This window comes from Pristiophorus japonicus, chromosome 13, assembly GCF_044704955.1.
Source record: "Pristiophorus japonicus isolate sPriJap1 chromosome 13, sPriJap1.hap1, whole genome shotgun sequence".
Lineage (NCBI taxonomy): Eukaryota > Metazoa > Chordata > Chondrichthyes > Pristiophoridae > Pristiophorus > Pristiophorus japonicus.
In genome coordinates, this window is record NC_091989.1 from 124,816,726 (window position 1) to 124,835,878 (window position 19,153).

A 19,153-nucleotide genomic window follows, 5' to 3' on the forward strand; every position below is an offset into this window, starting at 1 on the left:
GTGGGTGGGACACCTCACCATCCTTTTCAATTTAGTTGCCAGTGAAACAATGCAATTTTATTTCAAGTCACAAAAGAAATAGCAATCTAATTGCCCACTAGCAAGAGAACATTATAATTTCTGAACACGTTCTCTACATGCGAGAAACCGGCTTTAAAAAGGATATATAGTCTAAGCTGGAGCTGAGTTGCCTTAACTTCAAGATTGACTCGAGGACCAACTCAGGAAAAAAAATAACAGGCGATATGTTGAAGACAGCTTGGCAATTTTTTTAATTTGCCATGAATAATCCTTAATGTCCCTCAGGGTAATTCCTTGAATTAAATAAAACAATTGATACATGTCAAGGAGATAGATTAACTGGAATAAAACAAAATGGCTCTTAATTTGAACCAGATACATGTGACAAACAAGCAACATGATTGGTCGCTTGGCAAAGTGAGCAATGCTAATATTTCAAATAAGAGATGATTAGACAAAGAATTTATGTAAATCCTATTCCACATTCCAAACCAATGAGCTAGAGTCCCCCTTTGTCAAAATGGAGAGAGAAATGTTGACCAACATTACTAGTTAAGAACACTTTGTACCATAAATCTTTGAAAAATGCACCTTCAAAGTTTAATATTTTAGATGGCAGAACAAGAGGGTGCAGGCAGTGACAACTAAAAGGACTGCGGTCACATTAATTTGAATTACGCTCATGTCCAGAGCTCAGCTCATGGCATTGCAGTCAAATATTACATTTTTGAAAGAATTAATGGGATAGTCGGCTCATTGCCGAGATGAAACGGTTTACAAACCCAGCATAAAATGTTTGCTTCGCACCAGTTGCAGTTATAGTGCAGTAGGTGCAAAGCCAAAGCATTGTCAGACTGCCTCCTCTGGGCTTCAGACCACTTGTCAACAGTTAACGTGCGGACTTCATTCCCTAGTTACATACAAAAAGTATCGCTCTGGATGCAGCAATTACACTGCAGTTTTTGCATTGATGTGAAGGATCAGAAACAACAGTGTAACTATGCCATTAAAATAAACGATGCAGCTGTGTATGATCCTATTAGTTCCTCATTAAAGCAAAAAAATCTTTTCTGGATTAGTTATGCAAGACAATTAAATTAATTCAACTGGTTTAGCCTACTGCACATTAATTTATCACAAATGTGACAACTCTAGTTTACAAAAAAATGAAAAAAATATCAAATCCACAAATGTGAAATTCAGATAAGTGAAAAATCCATTGATGCAAGTTCTTTACAAGTCTAATTTCATACCATTCGAAAAGACTTTAATCCATTTTAATCAGAGACTCTACAAGCAGACATTTAGAAGGAATGAACTATAAAAACTAGATTATAAATGTAATTTTAAATGCAACTAAAATAAGCTACTATAGTGGTCCCAATCTGATTCTCATAGCTGCAATCCTGAGAAGAAAAATAGGTGTTAAATAATTACCAGTCTCATTATAATTTAAGTCGTTTTTTTTTCCAAACGGGATTATTCACGTAAGTAAATTTGAAACCAAAACTTACCTTATAGTTAGCAGGTGGTCCCACGGTCTGGTTTTACTGAGTGCAGCCGGCATTGGCACCAGCTGCCTCAGGACAAACCAATCCTGAAGTGGGGACTTCAAACAGGCATTCAAACCCTTTTTATTAATGCAAACCAGCGATGCCTCCGCAAGATCCTGCAAATCCACTGGGAGGATAGAGGCACCAACGTCAGTGTTCTCGATCAGGCCAACATCCCCAGCATCGCAGCACTAACCACACTCGACCAGCTCCATTGGGCAGGCCGCATCGTCCACATGCCTGACACGAGACTCCCAAAGCAAGCGCTCTACTCGGAACTCTGACACGGCAAGCAAGCCCCAGGTGGGCAGAGGAAACGTTTCAAGGACACCCTCAAAGCCTCCTTGATTAAGTGCAACATCCCCACCAGCACCTGGGAATCCCTGGCTCAAGACCGCCCAAAGTGGAGGAAGAGCATCCGGGAGGGCGCCGAGCACCTCAAGTCTCGTCACCGAGAGCATGCAGAAATCAAGCGCAGACAGCGGAAGAAGCGTGCGGCAAACCAGACTCCCCACCCACCCTTTCCTTCAACCACTGTCTGCCCCACCTGTGACAAAGACTGTAATTCCCGTATTGGACTGTACAATCACCTGAGAACTCACTTTTAGAGTGGAAGCAAGTCTTCCTCGATTTCGAGGGACTGCCTATGATGATGATATAATGCAAAGTAACAGCCGTAAGTAACTGTTTCAGGCATGAGCCCTGGATGCCTAATTTTTTAGTGCTTCCTGCCTGCCCTATTGGTGGCTTAGTAGGCCTGATAACACCCAAAAAACAGGCACTGTGCAGCCAAATATACAGGCCAGAGTCTTTAACGTGATAGACATTTATGTTATCAGCCCCACAGGCAGATGGTTTCTAATCAAGTTTTAAAAACGCAATTCATCTTTTACCTTTATTTTTAAATACAAGAGGATTTCAATTTATTTTTTATAATTTATGGATTTACAGTCTTAAGGGCTGAAATTGGTCATCCGCCCATTTCTCAGCGGTAAGTCGTCGTTTCATACTGCCAGGTATCGCTGGGGCGAGGTGTGCGCGATTTTAGTCAGGTTTTTTGTCGGCGGTATGCCGAGCGGAATGCAGCAGACAGTGCCGAATGCAACCAGCGGTGTGCGGGCGCTGAACGCTTTTCATTCGGGAATCTTTGGCTCCCAAGTTGTGCGCACTTGCATAATGCTGCAAAGCCCCCCCCACCCCCCCACCTCCAAGAGGCACAGATGAGAATCGACAGAGACTGCCGGCCTGAGAGCGATGTGCAGGTATGTGTGGGGAGGGTTGCTTCTGGAGGGGAAATTGCTACTTATGGGGGGGGGTGGGGGGAGAAAGAGAGTGAGAGATATTGCTACTTCGGGGGGTGGGGGGGGAGAGAGAGAGAGAGAGATATCGCTACTTGGGGGGGGGGTGGGAAATCGTGATCGCTACTTGGGGGGGCAGAGAAACAGATTGCTGTGGGGGGGGGGGGGAGGGTGCGGGTGGAGAAGAGACTGGGGAGGGGGAGAGATTGGTGGGGTGGGTGACAGAAAAAAACATTTTCACAGGTGAAGATGCATACCGCCGACTGAAGATCAACTTAAAACCATCTTTTCCAGGGCGGTCGGCAGGAAGTCATCAATTTGGCAATTTTGGACGGTATGTTGGCAGTGTGCAGGGGCGGATGGTATGCATACTGCCCGGCGTTATCTCGCTGATGAATTTTCCGCCGGGTGTTATGTTGTTATTTTTCGTTCAATTTCACGATTTCAGGCGTTATATCGGCGGTCCATGGGCGGCACATCCACCAATTTCGGGCTATTAATCTTTAAGATATAGCAATTTATCAACATAGCACTCAAATTAAGGAAAGCATTTTAAAAGGCATTTTATTTACAATGGAATGGTAACAATTTGTGAAGTAATAAGATTTATGATATTTACACTGGCTAGGCAAATAATGAATGCTGAATGATAAACTGGTAGTTAGAAGACCTGGGACTGGATTATCATTTGTCACACTGAGAATACAGAACTTAATCTGTTGCTTCAGCTGGTTCTGCGTCTATGAACTTTAAAACCCTTCAGTTAGATTAATATTTCCTTACTAAGACAAGCCACAGCAAACAAAGTTCTGCAGCAATTAATAACAAATTTTGACTTTCAGAAAACTATCAACTTGAACAGGGTGTATGGTTAAGTAGAATAAACTATACACTAAAATTACAGTATAGGATTGTAGCATCCAAACATTTAATGCTTTCATCTGAAATTCCACTCAATTCTATTTTAACTGAGGTTGTAACTGTTATATATGCATTCCATAGATATACTCTCTGTGTAGTCACTGTATAGTTGCATAAGATGGAGACTTGTTTACCGGAGATATCATTAACAAGGTTCACACTGTATACACTATGCTGGCACCACCAGAGGGTGCAACTGGTGGAGGCTCAGGGGTCATCTGTACACCACAGATACCCAGGTATAAAAGGGAGTCCACCATGTGGTATCCTCACTCTGGAGTTATATTAAATGGACTAAGGTCACTACAATTCAAGTGCAATACTTTGCCTTGTGGAGTCATTATCAGAGCATTTAAAAGCCATAACAGTAACCTACTTAACTTAAACCTATACAATCAAAGGTGCCTTAAGTGCAATGAACACAGTGTGGAACAATGAGATCTAACCTGCACCCCAATGAACAGTGTGGATCAATGAGATCTAACCTGCACCCAATGAACAGTGTGGAACAATGAGATCCACCCTGCACCCAATGAACACAGTGTGGAACAATGAGATCTACTCAGTGCAATGTGAGAGTATGCTCACAGGTTTGCAGAGCTGTTGAATTGTGAGTGGCTTAGCCAGTCACATGATGTTCACAATGCTCAATAACACCCCAGTCAGTTGGGTTTACACAAGAAATAGAAACAGGAGTAGGCCATTTAGCCCCTCGTGCCTGCTCCGTCATTGAATAAGATCATGGCTGATCTGATCCTGGCCTCAACTCCACTTCCCCGTCTGCTCCCCATAACCCTCGACTCCCTTATTGTTCAAAAATCTGTCTATTTCCACCTTAACTACATTCAATGACCCAGCCTCCATAGCTTTTTAGGGCCGGGGATTCCAAAGATTCACGATCCTGAGAGATAAATTCCTCATTTTCGTTTTAAATGGGCGACCACTTATTCTGAAACTATGCCCCCTAGTTCTAGATTCTCCCACGAGTGGAAACGTCCTCTCTGCATCTACCCTGTCAAGCCCCCTCAGAATCTTATACATTTCAGTAAGATCACCTCTCATTCTTCTAAACTCCAATGAGTATAGGCCCAACCTGCTCAACCTTTCTTCATATGACAATCTCTTCATCTCAGGAATCAACCTCGTGAACCTTCTCTGAACTGCCTCATATGCAAGTATATCCCTCCTTAAATAAGGAGGAGACTAAAACTGTATGTAGTACTCCAGGTGTGGTCTTACCAATGCCCTGTACAGTTGTAGCAGGACTTCTCTACTTTTATACCCCACCCCCCTTGCAATAAAGGCTAACATTCCATTTGCCTTTCTAATTACTTGCTGTACCTGCATGCTAACTTTTTGTGTTTCATGTACAAGGACCCCCATATCCTTCTGTACCACAGCATGTTGTAATCTCTCCCCATTTAAATAATAATTTGCTTTTTTATTTTTCCTATCAAAGTAGATAACCTCACATTTTCCCACATTATACTCCATCAGCCAAATTTTTGCCCATTCACTTAGCCTATCTAAATCCCTTTGCAGATTCTTTGCGTCCTCCTCACAACTTGCTTTCCCACCTATCTTTGTATCATCAGCAAATTTGGCTACATTACACTCGGTCCCTTCATCAAACATTGATATAAATTGTAAATAGTTGAGGCCCCAGCACTGATCTCTGTGGCACTCCGCTAGTTACAGTGTGCCAACCTGAAATTGACCCATTTATCCCGATTCTCTGTTGTCTGTTAGCCAATCCTCTATCCATGCCAATATATTACCCCCAACCCCGTAAGCTCTTATCTTGTATAGTAACCTTTTATACGGCACCTTATCTAATGCTTTCTGGAAATCCAAATACACGACATCTACTGGTTCCCCCTTATCCACCCTGCTCGTTACATCCTCAAAGAAATCCAGAAAATTTGTCAAACATGATTTCCCTTTCATAAAACCGTGCTGACTCTGCTTGACTGCATTATGATTTTCTAACTGTCCTATTACTTCCTTGATGATGGTCTCCAGCATTTTCCCAATGACAGATGTTAGGCTGACTGGTCTATAGATTCCTGCTTTCTGTCTCCTTCCTTTCTTAAAATAATGGTGTTACATTTGTGGTTTTCCTGTCCGCTGGGACCTCTCCAGAATTCAGGGAATTTTGGTAGATTACAACCAATGCATCCATTATCTCTGCAGCCACCTCTTTTAAGACCCTAGGATGCAGGCTATCGGGTTCATGAGCCTTTAGTCCCATTCGTTTGCCTAATACTTTTTCTCTAGTGATAGTGATAGTTTTATGACCCCTCCCCCCCCCCCCATAGCCCCTTGATTATCAATTATTGGGATGCTTTGAGTGTCTTCTACAGTAAAGACCGATACAAAATATTTGTTCAAAGTCTCCACCATTTCTCTGTTTCCCATTATTAATTCCCCAGTCTCATCCTCTAAGGGACCAATGTTTACTTTAGCTACTTGCTTCCTTTTTATATACCTGTAGAAGCTCTTACTATCTGTTTTTATATTTCTTGCTTGTTTACTCTCATAAGCTATCTTCTCTCATCATATTTTTAGTTGTCCTTTGCTGGTTTCTAAAAATTTCCCAATCCTTTGGCCTTCCACTATTCTTCGCATCATTGTGTGCCTTTGTTTTCAATTTGATACCAACCTTTACTTCCTTAGTTAGCCACTTATGGTTCATCTTTCTCATATTTTTCTTTCTCAATGGAATATATCTTTGCTGAGAGTTATGAAATATCTCCTTAAATATTACCCTTTAATATATTTTCCCAGTCCACTTTAACCAACACTGCCTTCATTCCTTTGTAATTACCTTTATTTAAGTTCAGGACACTACTTTGAGACATAGTATTTCACCCTCAATAAGAATTTGAAATTCTACTATGCTATGATCACTCTTCCCAAGAGGATCCTTCACTACAAGATCATTAATTAATCCAGACTCATTACATATTACCAGATCTAAAATAGCTTGCTCCCTGGTTGGTTCCGCAATGTACTGTTCAAGGAAACTATCCCAGATATACTCTATGAACTCTTCCTCAAGACTACCTTGGACAATTTGATTTGTCCAATCAATATGAAGATTAAAATCGCCCATGATTGTTGCTGTACCTTTCTTACAAGCCTCCATTATTTCTTGATTTAGACTCTGTCCTACTGTGTGGTTGTAGACCACTCCCACCAGTAACTCATTTCTCTTATTATTTCTTATCTCCACCCAAATGGATTCTGAGCCGATATCATTTCTCATGACTGTACTGATCTCATCCCTTGTTAACAGAGTTACCCCACCTCCTTTCCCTTTCTGCCTATCCTTACGAAATGGCAAATAACCCTGAATATTCAGTTCCCAGCCTTTGTCACCTTGCAGCCACGTCTCTGTAATGGCAATCAGATCATACCCATTTACTTCTATTTGTGCAGTCAACTCATCTATCTTGTTATGAATGCTGCATGCGTTCAGATATAGTGCTTTTAATTTTGTCTTGTTACCATTTTTCCCTACTCTGACTCCTCTTTCTGATGCACTCTTATGCTTATACGCTCTGTCCCTTCCTGTCACACTCTGGTTATCATTACCCCTATCACTACCCTGCACTTTTGCCTTCTCCTTTCTCTTTGACTTTTTAGGTGATACATGATGAAGGAAGTGGTTGTGAGCCTGGTGGATGAACTGGTAATGTGTAGTGTGATTGTTAAACCTTTTGTTAATAAAGCAACTCGTTCTTAAGAATTCATAGCAACACATTGCTATTAAGCAAAGAACCCATGAAGCAAATACATTACACTCAGCACCCAATGAACACAGTGTAGAACAATGAGATCTACCCAGCACCCAATGAACACAGTGTGGAACAATGAGATCTACCCAGCTGTGTATAACATGTGGATCCTTCCCAAATGTATTCTGCATGTCCTACCTTTGCAGCAACTGGATCATAAGGTGTCAGATTCTAATCTAATTAGACAAAGCCCCATTGTATTGCAGAACTGTGATCAAATGCTCAAGTTGCTTGGTACATATTTCCAGAACGCACATCGAGAGAAGAAATACCTCGAATGTGCCTCTCCTTCTGATAAAGCCATGGTTTATTGCTAAATCTCCCTTTTCTTAGTTTCTAAGAAGCCTTTCTGCATATTGGATCATTTTGCTCAAATCATTATTGTCCTGCATAAATTAGCAGTGTTTGAATGGCAGCCAGCAGCCCTACAATGGCTGCTGGTGCTCAATAATCTTGCCTTAACCCCTGGCTTTTTACTTGACTCCATGGTGCAGTGATCCCAAGGCCTGCACTACAACCATGTGTTAAGCACTAAGCATGGCAAAAATATTAAAAATTGGCTGACCTTATGTTATGATGCAAAGTCAGCTACTTAAGAGTCAGCCATGGCTTAGTTAGTAGCACCCTCATCTCTGAGTCAGAAGGTTGTGGGTTCAAAGTCCCACTCCACAGACTTGAGCACAAAAATCTAGGTTGACACTCCAGTGAAGTACTTCATTGTCAGAGGTGCTGTCTTTTGGATGAGACGTTAAACTGAAGCCCCGTCTGCCCTCTCAGGTGAACATAGAAGAACCAGTGGCACTATTTCGAAGAGTAGGGGAGTTCTCCCCGATATCTTGGCTAATATTTATCATCACAAACAGATTATATGGTCATTATCACAATACTACTTGCGGGACCTTTCTTTGTCACATTTCCTACATTACAAAAGTTTCTACACTTCAAAAAGTACTTTATTGGCTGTAAAGCACTTTGGGATGTCCTGTGGTTGTGAAAGGCGCTATATAAATGCAAGTCTTTTTACTTGACTCCATGGTGCAGTGATCCCAAGGTCTGCACTCAACTATATTATCAGCTCCCATATATCATACCAGTATCCCATATTGTAATTCCAGGGTGTATACCAGCCTTTGAGACATTCATAACCATGGGTATGCTTTCTGTCATTATTTCACAGCCTAATCTTTCCTACCCAGGTCAGTTCCAACTTTAGCACTGGCCAAAGTCAATGGAAATAAAAATTGGGAGAGATGTAAAACGGGCTGGCGACTCACTATCGCCTGTTTTACACTATTATATTACTTCCAGTGTGTTCCAAAAGTGAAGGTTGTAAAGCAAATAAAAATTGTTCCCTAAATTCTAACTTCAAAGTATATATATATATTTTTTTTTAAATGGGATTCTGTGCTCAAGTTGAGGAATGTTAGTGCTGGGGAATGGGACACTTTCAAGTGAGTACCCAGGATCACTATCAAGCTCTCCTATGCTATATATAGATTGATTAGATGCAGAGTAAAGTTCTCCCTCATCTGCCCAACATGCCTCAGCCTAAAACTCAGAAGGACATCTCCGAGAGATCCAGTATGACATTTTTCCATTGCCCACACCTGCCATCGTGTGGACTCTCTGAGTAAGATTGCCAATTGGTGCTAAATTATAGGGAATTTTGTGCTTTACACACACACCCTAGGACCTGGATGTGTTGCACTTGGGACCCTTACAGCTAGCATCACTTCGAGTTGGATTTGAACCCAGGTTAATGTGTCCGTGTCCTGGTCCTAACCCAGGATCCAATGAATTTCACAAAATCATGGTCTAATGTTTCTCTATTGTCCTTCTATTTTGTGAAAGCTGGCTGAGATAAATTAATTTCCTGGGTAGAAACGGTGTACAATTTTGGTCTATAGACACAATGGAATATATTTTAATTTAGTATTGATATGCTCTGTCAATTCAATTTTTGAATAGTCTGCTGCTGCAAACATGGTGGTGTAACAGGAAGAATGGAGTCTTTAATTTAATCTAAATGAATCATGGATTGGCTGTACATCTGAAATCGGTCTTTAATACTTCTGTAGTTGGCCAATAGGGCAGATCGTGAAAACTGAATTAAGAGCGAGAAGGTGCCAACATCATAAAAGTCCTATTGTTAAGCTTGTTCCCAGTCATTTCCTGACTCCACAAAAGACCCAATTCTACATGGTTGATCTGATTCTGTAAAACAGATCTTGATTCAAAAGGTTAACAACAAAGTTGAAATAGATCCACCTGGGCACCTGGGGCTGGACATGGGCCATTTTTCTTATGATTATGTCACGTACAAGTGACATAATCATGCATTTCGACGCTAGTTACCCAATACATTTTGTGTTGGTGTAGAAACAAAAACAAATCTACATACTTATTATTGCACTGTGCCTGTTTAAATTTCAGAGCTGGTTTCTTATTACGTTACAATGATTTGCTAAACTACGGCCATAATCAGTTAACAAAACAAAAGAAACCCATATTGCTATTGATATGAATTCTTTACATGAATGAAGGCACCTTTCAATCTGTGGTCATCTTTTCTTTTCATCCTTTGTTCCCTCCTCATCGTATGTTAGACAATACATGCACTAATTAATAAATGAGTCCTATACATAAATCATGTTGTAGAGAACACTACATACAGGTGCAGGGAATATTTAATGAGAATAAACTAGCTATCATTGAACAATCATTGTTTCAAGCATTTAACTTAATAATTAGATGATGTTAACCATGGCCATTCTTAAAGCTAAAACATCATCCTATTGAAGCAGCTAACAGGCCTCACGATTATCATACCAGTTTACAAAGTTACTGTAAACCAGTTCAGCAGGGTCAAATAAAATGGATAAAATTAAAACCTGTACAATCTTCACAATAACTGTTTGCGTTCTTAAAAATATACTATTCGCAAAGAAATTATGCTAACTACATTTTCAGAACTCTTCTTTATAATTGTAAAATAAAAACTGCATGTGGCTCACAATTGATGCCTCTTTGTATACAAAATTAACTTTCACTTTTGCAAAAGAAACCATGCCTTTTCTGACGTTAAATCTTTTAAGAACTGCAGCTACAAAAGTCTAATTTCACAACTTCAGGTGAAAATCTAGTTGTTGGATCTCGAATGAAGATTGGACTAACAGCTACAGTTCTTTTCGAACCACTGATTTATTGGACATTAGTTAATGTAAAAGTGCTACATTAGTTACACACACATTATGCCCATATCTCACAAGCTGCTGTGCTGAGCGGATAGATAGGAGGCAAAAATCCAATAAAGTTACTTGGAAATAAGGCACAATACATAGAAGTTGAACTGTTCTATTCTCAGTTATTAACATTTTTAAATCAATAGAATGCAAGAATGATTTAAAGAATATAAATAATGTGTGGAGTTATGAATCTTTCAATGCACTAGCTTGGATGAGCAGAAAATGCAAGCGCATTGAACTGTTTACATGCTTTTCATGAGTTTTTGGATGAATTTTCTTTGACCGTTGACCTAGCGAGCTGCTTTTAAGTTGAACTCAAAACAAGCTTATAAACTGTATTTGTTCAGTGTTTTCATTGCAAATTTAGTCATCATTTCACAGCACATCATGGTGAAATATAATGCTATAAATTCTTTCCAATAGTTTATTTTAAAACTGTCAAGACTGAGATTTTACCCCAAATAACTTGGAACAGATATAAACATTACAAATATCTTGATGACTATAAATATATATTTCAACTTTATGAAGTGTGAGCTTGTTTTCAAAGAAAGTTGAGAATACAGTTAATCATTTTCTATGTTACAAAGACCACATTCATGAATGTTCACAGTTATCGATTGTTTTAATATACATTAATTACGGCAATAAATTTTAATGTTGTTTGGAATAGTGTGAAGATAATTTATTCAGTGGAAAAATGCAAACTTCTGATAAAGCACATGATTAAATCACACTGATTATTTTCCACATTTTTTCAGATCTGCAAAAGGTACTATTTACACGTGTAATTGTACTGTGGTGTCATACAATTACTTGACTTTCGTGATTAGGCTTAAATCCAAAGGTCTCAACAGTGTTCACTTTCTTTAAATGTCATGTATGCCTTGAGGGGTCTGACAATGGGTCATTTGGACTACTGGAGACTTTTTTCAGTCAAGAGGTAGAGAATAAAATGCCAGATTACATTATCATGAGATTTTAATTAAAGCTAAGGGCTATAATAGAGTATCATCTTCCAAACATCAGGTCATCTTTTGTCATTTGAAACATTGACCAACAGCCTCAAGTAGCCCTGGTACCCATCGGACAGTTTTAGAATTGGAGGCAACTACATGGCTACAAATGCAGTCGGCATATGGAGACCGAGGTCTAGATTTGAGGAATGTCATTATAAACATTGCTCTATTCATATCTATGGTCAATCCCATTTTAATAAACAGTAGTTGGCTGAATCAGTCTTGCTCAGACAATAAAAATAAAAAGCAGAGATATTAATGATGAAAATCCTCATAATCCATTTAAGAACATCAGAATAATTATAGAAATAGGTGATAATGTCCTGTTGTGAAAATCCCTGATGAAGTCACTAATTTTGGTGATATGTATTGGATGTATTGATGATGTATTACTGCATTGGTTTCAATATGCACCATATTACAACCCGCCTTTTTCTTTTCAAAAGCCATCAATATTTCTGCTCAGATAAAAAAATATACTACAGGATTGTTTTTTGCAACAAAATGTCCCAGAACCAACAAGATGGCAGGCAATATTAGATTTAGTAATGAGTAATGAGCCACATTTAGTCAATAGCCCAACGGTGCGTGAACATTTACCGAATAGTGATCATAACATGATTGAGTTCAACGTAGTGTTTGAAAGGGAGAAACGCGAACCAGATAAGATTCTAGATTTAGGCAAGGCAGACTTCAATGCGATGTGACAGAGACTGTCAACAGTAAACTGGGCAAATCTGTTAACTGGTAAAATGACAGATGATCAGTGGGAGATATTCAAAAATAATTTAATGTGATACAGAACTGGTTTATAACCTTAAGGGGCAAGAGTTCTACTTGCCAAAAAAAAATATCCATGGATGACTAAAGAGGTAAGGGACAACATACATGTTTTTTTAAACTTACAAAAAAATCTAAAATTAGCTCAGGTCCTGGCAACTGGGGGAGATACAAAGAACAAAAGGTAACAAAGCTGATAGAGTAAGAGCTATCAAAAGTGAAATATGAAAAGAAACTTGCAAGGGATATCAAAATCAAAACAAAACATTTTTACAATATCAGGACGAAAAGGGTGGTCAGGAGCAATGTTACCCTCTTAAAAACAGATAAGAGTGATATTGTAAATGAAAGTAAGGAAATGGGGGACATCTTATATAACTACTTTGCTTCAGTATTTACAGTGCAGGAAGCAGATAGCATGCCAGACATCCCAAGGAAACTATTAAATCAGAAATGGGGACTCACCAAAATTAACCAAAGCAAAATAGCACGAATGAAGAAAATAATAGACACATAGAAAATAGGTGCAGGAGTAGGCCATTCAGCCCTTCGAGCCTGCACCACCATTTAATAAGATCATGGCTGATCATTCACCTCAGTACCCCTTTACTGCTTTCTTTCCATACCCTTTGATCCCTTTAGGCGTAAGGGCCATTTCTAACTCCCTCTTGAATATATCCAATGAACTGGCATCAACAACTCTCTGCGGTAGGGAATTCCACAGGTTAACAACTCTCTGAGTGAAGAAGTTTCTCCTCATCTCAGTCCTAAATGGCTTACCCTTTATCCTTAGATTGTGTTCCCTGGTTCTGGACTTCCCCATCATCCGGAACATTCTTCCTGCATCTAACCTGTCCAGTCCCGTCAGAATTTTATATGTTTCTGAGATCCCCTCTCATCCTTCTAAACTCCAGTGAATAGAACCCAGTCGATCCAGTCTCTCCTCATAAGTCAGTCCTGCCATCCCGGGAATCAGTCTGGTGAACCTTCGCTGCACTCCCTCAATAGCAAGAAAGTCCTTCCTCAGATTAGGAGACGAAAACTGAACACAATATTCCAGGTGAGGCCTCACCAAGGCCCTGTACAACTGCAGTAAAACCTCCCTGCTCCTATATTCAAATCCCCTAGCTATGAAGGCCAACATACCATTTGCCTTCTTCACCACCTGCTGTACCTGCATGCCAACTTTCAATGACTGATGAACCATTACACCCAGGTCTCATTGCACCTCCCCTTTTCCTAATCTGCCGCCATTCAGATAATATTCTGCCTTCGTGTTTTTGCCCCCAAAGTGGATAACCTCACATTTACCCACATTATACTGTATCTGCCATGCATTTGTCCATTCACCTAACTTGTCCAAGTCACTGTGCAGCCTCTTAGCGTCCTCCTCACAGCTCACAACGCCACCCAGTTTAGTGTCATCTGCAAACTTGGAGATATTACACTTAATTCTTTCATCCAAATCATTGATGTATATTGTAAATAGCTGGGGTCCGAGCACTGAGCCCTGTGGCACCCCACTAGTCACTGCCTGCCATTCTGAAAAGGACCCATTTATCCCGACTCTCTGCTTCCTGTCTGCCAACCAGTTCTCTATCCATGTCAATACATTACCCCCAATACCATGTGCTTTGAGTTTGCACAGCAATCTCTTGTGTGGAACCTTGTCAAAAGCCTTTTCAAAGTCCAAATACACCACATCCACTGGTTCTCCCTTGTCCACTCTACTAGTTACATCCTCAAAAAATTCCAGAAGATTTGTCAAACATGATTTCCCTTTCATAAATCCATGCTGACTTGGACCGATCCTGTCACTGCTTTCCAAATGCGCTGTTATTTCATCTTTAATAATTAATTCCAATCTTTTCTCCACTACTGATGTTCGGCGAAACGGTCTATCTCTCTCCCGTTTTCTCTCTCCCTCTTTTAAAAAGTGGTGTTACATTAGCTACCCTCCAGTCCATAGGAACTGATTCAGAGTCAATAGAGTGTTGGAAAATGATCACCAATGCATCCACTATTTCTAGGGCCATTTCCTTAAGTACTCTGGGATGCAGAGTATCAGGCCCCAGGGATTTATCGGCCTTCAATCCCATCAATTTCCCTAACACAATTTCCCGCCTAATAAGGATATCCTTCAGTTTCTCCTCCTCACTAGACCCTCGGTCCCAGTACTTCCGGAAGGTTATTTGTGTCTTCATTCATGAAGACAGAACCAAAGTATTTGTTCAACTGTCTGCCATTTCTTTGTTCCCCATTATAAATTCACCTGAATTTGACTGCAAGGGACCTACATTCATCTTCACTAATCTTTTTCTCTTCACATATCTATAGAAGCTTTTGCAGTCAGTTTTTATATTCCCAGCAAGCTTCCTCTTATACTCTATTTTCCCCCTCCTAATTAAACCCTTTGTCCTCCTCTGCTGAATTCTAAATTTCTCCCAGTCCTCAGGTTTGCTGCTTTTTCTGGCCAATTTATATGCCTCTTCCTTGGATTTAATGCTATCCTTAATTTCCCTAGTTAGCCACGGTTGAGCCACCTTCCCTGTTTTATTTTTGCTCCAGACAGGGATATACAATTGTTGAAGTTCATCCATGCGATCTTTAAATGTTTGCCATTGCCTATCCACCGTCAACCCTTTAAGTATCATTTGCCAGCCTATTCTAGTCAATTCACGTCTCATATCATTGAAGTTACCTTTCCTTAAGTTCAGGACCCTAGTCTCTGAATTAACTGTGTCACTCCCCATCTTAATAAAGAATTCTACTAAATTATGGTCACTCTTCCCCAAGGGGCCTCAAGATTGCTAATTAGTCCTTTCTCATTACACATCACCCAGTCTAGGATGGCCAGCCTCTAGTTGGTTCCTCGACATAGTGGTCCAGAAAACCATCCCTAATACACTCCAGGAAATCCTCCTCCACCGTATTGCTACCAGTTTGGTTTGCCCAATCTATATGTATTTTAAAGTTGCCCATGACAACTGCTGTACCTTTATTGCACGCATCCCTAATTTCTGGTTTGATGCTGTCCCCAACCTCACTACTAATGCTTGGTGGTCTGTACACAACTTCCACTAGCGTTTTCTGCCCTTTGGTATTCCGTAGCTCCACCCATACCGATTCCACATCATCCAAGCTAATGTCCTTCCTTACGATTGTGTTAATTTCCTCTTTAACCAGCAATGCTACCCCACCTCCTTTTCCTTTCTGTCTATCCTTCCTGCATGTTGAATACCCCTGGATGTTGAGTTCCAAGCCTTCGTCTGGCACTAAAGAGTGACAATCACCACAACCAGATGGTTTCCACCCCAGGGTTTTAAAAGAAGTATGTGAACACATTGGAAGATTACAGCTAGGTCATCTGCAAAGATTGAGGAACCATTCCTTTAGATTGGAAAATTGTGCAAATCACTCCGCTATTTAAGAAAGGAGAGAGAGGGAGACCAGGGAATTATAGACCAGTTAGGCTAACATCTGTTGTCAGGAAATTATTAGAGTCTATAATTAAGGATAGACTCACTGGGCTAGAAATTGTCATGGCTCACCGCCCGGTTTCTTGCTGGTATTGGCCGTTGGGCGATAACCAGGTCAGCGAGAAATTGTCCAGCTGAGTTACGCCGGCGGTTTCGAGGTACCGCTGGGGAGCAGACCGCCAGCATGTACCATCCACAGATCGCCCTGGTGTGATATTTGGCTCAGCGGTGACCCATAGGTAAGTATTAAAAAATCACCCACAAGAATCAGCGGAGCTGGGCAGCTGGTGAGTAGCTCTGCAAGAAAAAGGTAAGTAATTGCTTTTACTTAGTATTTTAAAATTCTGTTGTAGTGATTTAAGTGAAAAGGGTCCTGAGAATGTTATGATTTTTTTATGTTCTGTTTTTTGAAAAAATATTTTGTGTTTTTCTCCGCCTAGGCCCAACCCACAGCCTCGGGGTAAATCTTTAGTGAATTTTTAAATTATCGGCCATTTTCTTTAAGAACCACCAAAGCAACCTTAAATTCTATTTTTTCACTGAGAATCGGGGTGCAACGCCCTTTTTTTGGGGGGAAGTTTTCGCCGGCGATAATCTTGGGAATCTTAGTGGTCTTTTGGGCGGCAACCGGGCACTGGTGGGTTGTTAGGAAATTCTAGCCCATTGTATTTATGAACGATTTAAATGATGGGATAGAAATCCAAGTTTTCCGATGACACAAAGATAGGTGGCATTATACACAGTATAGATGAAAGCATAAAATTATAAAGAGATATTAATAGATTAAGCGAATGGGCAAAACTAGTAAATGGATTTCAATGTCGACAAATGTGAGTTCATCCACTTTGGACCTAAAAAGGATAGAACAGGGTACTTTCTAAATGGTGAAAAGCTAGAAACAGTGGAGGTCCAAAGAGCCTTTGGGGGTCCAGGTACATAGATCATTGAAATGTTATGGACAGGTACTGAAAATAATCCAAAAAGCTAATGGAATGCTGGCCTTTATATCTAGAGGATTAGAATACAAGGGGGTAGAAGTTATAGTGCAGCAATACAAAGCCCTGGTTAGACCACATCTGCAGCACTGAGAGCAATTCTGGGCACCACATCTTAGGAAGGATACATTAGCCTTGGAGGAAGTGCAGCGTAAATTTACCAAAATTATACCTGGACTCCCCCAAGGGTTAAATTACAAGGAGCTATTACACAAACTAGGGTTGTATTCCCTGGAATTTCAAAGGCTATGGGGTGATTTGATCAAAGTTTTCAAGATATTAAGGGGAACTGATGGAGTAGAGAGAAATAAATTGTTTCCACTGGTTGGGGATTCTCGGACTAGAAAGCATGGGATAAAAATAAAGAACAGGCCTTTCAGGGGTAAATTAGGAAACATTTCTACATGCAAAGGGTCGTGGAATTTGGAACTCTCTTTCGCAAACGACAATTGATTGTCAATTGTTAATTTTAAATCCGAGGTTGATGGATTTTTGTTAACCAAAGTTATTAAGAGATATGGGGCAAAGGCAAGTATATGGATTTAGGTCACTGATCAGCCATGATCTCACTGAATGGTGGAACAAGATCGAGGTGCTAAATGGCCTACTCCTGTTAAATAATACAGCTAATAATTATTATAAACCATAAGAGTAGAAAGGCTACCTTCTCCAGATAGTGTCCTCTCTTCATGCAGAAGTTAACACCAACACGCTTTCTCTCCAGATATTAGGAATTCAGAAAACATGGGTCATTAGAAAGCCTCATCTTGGAACCAATGTTGGGACCATTGCTAGTTCCTGCTTCTCCCCTTCCTCAACAATTTTTCCTTGTTAATTAAAGCGAAGGCTGAAAGAGTGCAACATCTTCCTATTGCTGCCCAGTGCCACAACCACCAGTAAAGCTGAAAACTAGCTAAACTCACCCAAAGAGGATAGAATGTTTAAAAGCCAATTAATACTGGGATTTAAAGTGATGATCTGGTGGAGAGTTCAATTATAGTTAAAAGTAAAAAGTAAAAAAAAGGACATAAGTATTCAACAGAGTATTGGGTGTTGTGCAAAATATGTGCATTTTCCAAAAATTCATTGTTGACCTATTAACCAAACATCGCATGCTATAAACTTCATCTGAAATTGTATTTTTTTTAAATTTGGTTTTAACCCGATCAGTGCTAAAAGGATAATGGACAAGCATTACTGTACATACAAAGGGATGAAGTGTGTTAGTGCTGCCCACTGTTGTCCTTGTGTTATATTTAATGCAGGCCGTGATCCTTACCAATGGATCAATCACAGACCCAGTCCACATGCGGACCGGGGTCAAACAAACAGGGCTGCGTCATCGCCCCAACCCTCTTCTCAACCTTTCTCGCCGGTTGCTCTACCTCACAGTCAACAAGCTCCCCGCTGGAGTGGACCTAAACTACAGAACCACTGGGAACCTGTTCAACCTGTGCTGTCTCCAGGCCCGATCCAAGACCAGCCCAACCTCTGTCGTCAAGCTACAGTACGCGGACAACGTCTGCATCTGTGCACACAGAGGCTGAACCCCAGGACATTGTTGACGTATTTACTGAGGTGTAAGAAAGCATGGGCCTTACGTTAAACATCCGTAAGACAAAAGTCCTCCATCAGCCTGTCTTCACCGCACAGCACTGTCCGCCAGTCTTCAAGATCCATGGCATGGCCCTGGACAACGTGGACTACTTCCCATATCTCGGGAGCCTCCCATCAACAAGAGCAGGCATCGACGCCGAGATCCAACACCGACTCCAGTGCGCCAGTGCAGCCTTCGGCCGCCTGAGGAAAAGAGTGTTTGAAGACCAGGCCCTCAAAACTGCCACCAAGCTCATGGTCTACAGGGCGGTAGTAATATTCGCCCTCCTATATGGCTCAGAGACATCGACCATGTCCAGCAGACACCTCAAGTCGCTGGAGAAATGTCTCCGCAAGATCCTACAAATCCCCTGGGAGGACAGGCGCAACAACATCAGCGTCCTCATCCAGGCCAACATCCCCAGCATTGAAGTACTGACCACACT

At 40.7% G+C, this 19,153-nt stretch overlaps 1 protein-coding gene across 1 annotated transcript in view; it reads right to left on the bottom strand.

The window, feature by feature from the left end:
• Positions 1–19,153, bottom strand: part of slc6a2 (solute carrier family 6 member 2) — a 149,925-nt gene that overhangs the window by 12,003 nt on the left and 118,769 nt on the right. The window lies entirely within an intron of this gene.